The following is a 2647-nucleotide window of genomic DNA, read 5'->3' on the forward strand; positions in this document are numbered from 1 at the left end:
TAAAATAAGCCCTCCCCTGAAAATAAGCCCTCTGGTGTTTTTCTGTCTAAAAAATTTAATAAGACAGTGTCTTATTATCGGGGAAACACAGTATGACAGTTTGAAAAAATTAATATTTAGGGAGGGTATTCATGTAGTGCTTTTTAATTCTGTTTTTTGAATTGCGGTGACTAAAGTCTGATATACAGCACTTTATACCCATTGATTCTTAAATTTAAGTACATTTAATATAGTATTCATTTTTTTTTCCTCCTTAAATCTCATTTGAATAATGAGAAATAGTTAATCACTGTTAACAACTTTTCAGTTCCTACCTGTGATTTCCTCAGTTTGGGGAATTTTCACTGTGGAAATACCCCCACAGGCCCATGGCGGCAAACCATCTGTAAATTATAGCCTCAGAGTTGAGTGGTTAAATAGCCTAACATAGATACATAGCAAGTATGTTCTCTCAGAAGTGGGACTTCAACCCAGGACTTCCTAATTCCAATGCCAGCCCTCTGTTCTTTATACCAGGTTGCTTTACCTGTTAAAAGGAGTATTTGAAAAAGAGAAGTAGCAAAAATCCTTTGATGCTAAAGTTCATAATTATTTTACACTTAAAGAAGTAATTTTAGGTGTTTACCACTTGAGGTCATCACATACTTGTTTTTTTTTTTTTTTCCTGCTGAATTGGCCCTAATCCAAGCATTATCATTTGGTGGAAAGGTCTGGGAAGGGGAGATGTTGCCAGAGTGAAAACATTAACTGATTAATAAATGCTTCACTGAGTGAATATTTCGTTATGTATTAGTAGCAACACTACCAAAAAATAGCCATTAGAATATCTATATGTAGCCATTACATATTCTTTCTATCTATCTGGAATGGAATTTCTCTTTCTATATCTTCCCTCTAGATAGAAATACAACAGAGAAATGCTGATGATTTATGTGGATTAATTTTATGTTTTACAACTGCCTAAGTTACTGTTTCAATTAAAATTTTTGTTGACTAAACCATCATATAAAACTTTTTCTAATTAAATATTTATAGAGACTATTAATGGAATGCCTTTCAATTGTGTACATATATTTCTATACATTGTAAAGTTGCAAGATATAAATATGATATATACTACATAAATATGGTGCTGTCATTATGTATACATATATATGTATGTGTATGTCTACCTTCTTTAAAAAGGACTGTCTTAATATTGAGAAGGCCTTCCAATTGCCACTTTCTCATGAGCTATTAAAACTTGTATGAAATGAATTCTTGTGTACCTGTGGTAGCTCTAAGGAGCTAAATAATACCTAACCTAAAGCAGCTAATGCTTTAATTCTGTTTTTAGCTAGGTACCAATCAAGCCACTTAGAGATTTAATTTCCATGTGTAACAGGACTTAGTGTTGATGACGATATAATGATACTGTTTTTGTTCATTTGCATAGTGATTCTGTATATGTGAAGGACTTTATAGCTATTCTTATTAATCCACATAAGCATACCTACTGTGTGCTAGGCACTATGTATATAAAGAAGATACAGCCACCGCTGTCAAGGAGCTTGCATTCTGTCAGTAGATTGCATGTATAAGTATAAGCAGATTAGGTGCAAGGTAATTAAATACAATTAGAGAAGGGAGACTGGAGGAAAGGCGGCATGCGGAAGGGGGTGCTGGAGGAAAGGCGGCATGCGGAAGGGGGTGGTTACACTGAGTCTTGAAGGAAGAGGATTCTGTGAGACATAGGGAGGAGGGAATACATTTCAGGCACGGGGCACAGCAGTGCAGACATGGGGGATAGAGTCTGGCTACTTTGGAGAGAATGAGAAGGGGAGTAATATATAAAGAGGCTTGAAAGAGATATTGGTGCCAAGTTACCAAGGGTTTTAAAGGCCAAATAAAAGTATTTTATCCTAAAGCTGTAGGCAGCCAATGTAGTTTATGGGATAGGGGAGTGCCAGGGTCTGAATGGTGCTTAAAAGAAATCACTTTGGTGCTTGTGTGGAGGATGTGCTGGAGTGGGGAGAAACTTAGGGCAGGAAGGCCGATTCAGAGGCCAAGCAAAAAGGTGATGAGAGCCTGAAGCAGTAGAAGGAAGAGATTCAGTATGTGGGACACATTGTGGAGGTAGAAGCAAACTTTGGCAGTTGCCAGGATATGTGAGTGAGGGAAAGGGAGAAATTGAAGGTAATACTATAACTAAAGGTGTGGAAGGCTGGAAGAATGTTGGTATCCTCATCAGAAACAGGAAAATTCAGTAGAGGGCATGGGTGGGGATGTGGTAGAAGCAACATCTGTTAGCATCCATGCCCCCCAAGCTGGGCCAGTTTTCCACTGAAAGGCAGTCGCTTGATTGGTCGAGTGGACTGGGAATTGAGCTGCTGATTTGGCTTCTTGGTCATCTAGAACATCCTGCAACATGTCTGAGTATGGCCTGAACCAGATTAAAATGTAATTGGCATATATTTAACAAAATTAATAAAAATACAATGAAACATAGATAATATTTCATTTTAAAACTACCTACATCTGCCTGAATCAGTGCTCTATCCTTGTTGAATATTCTTTCCGTGTTATTAAATGGTCTTTTTGTTAAGTGTTGGATGGCCTTCAAGTGTTTCATTTTGTTCCAGTCCAAGCCTGAACCACTGAACTGTCC

The sequence above is a fragment of the Petaurus breviceps genome, unplaced genomic scaffold, assembly GCF_028583685.1.
Source record: "Petaurus breviceps papuanus isolate PSGF00001 unplaced genomic scaffold, PetGlider_PUasm1.0 126, whole genome shotgun sequence".
Taxonomy (NCBI): Eukaryota; Metazoa; Chordata; class Mammalia; order Diprotodontia; family Petauridae; genus Petaurus; species Petaurus breviceps.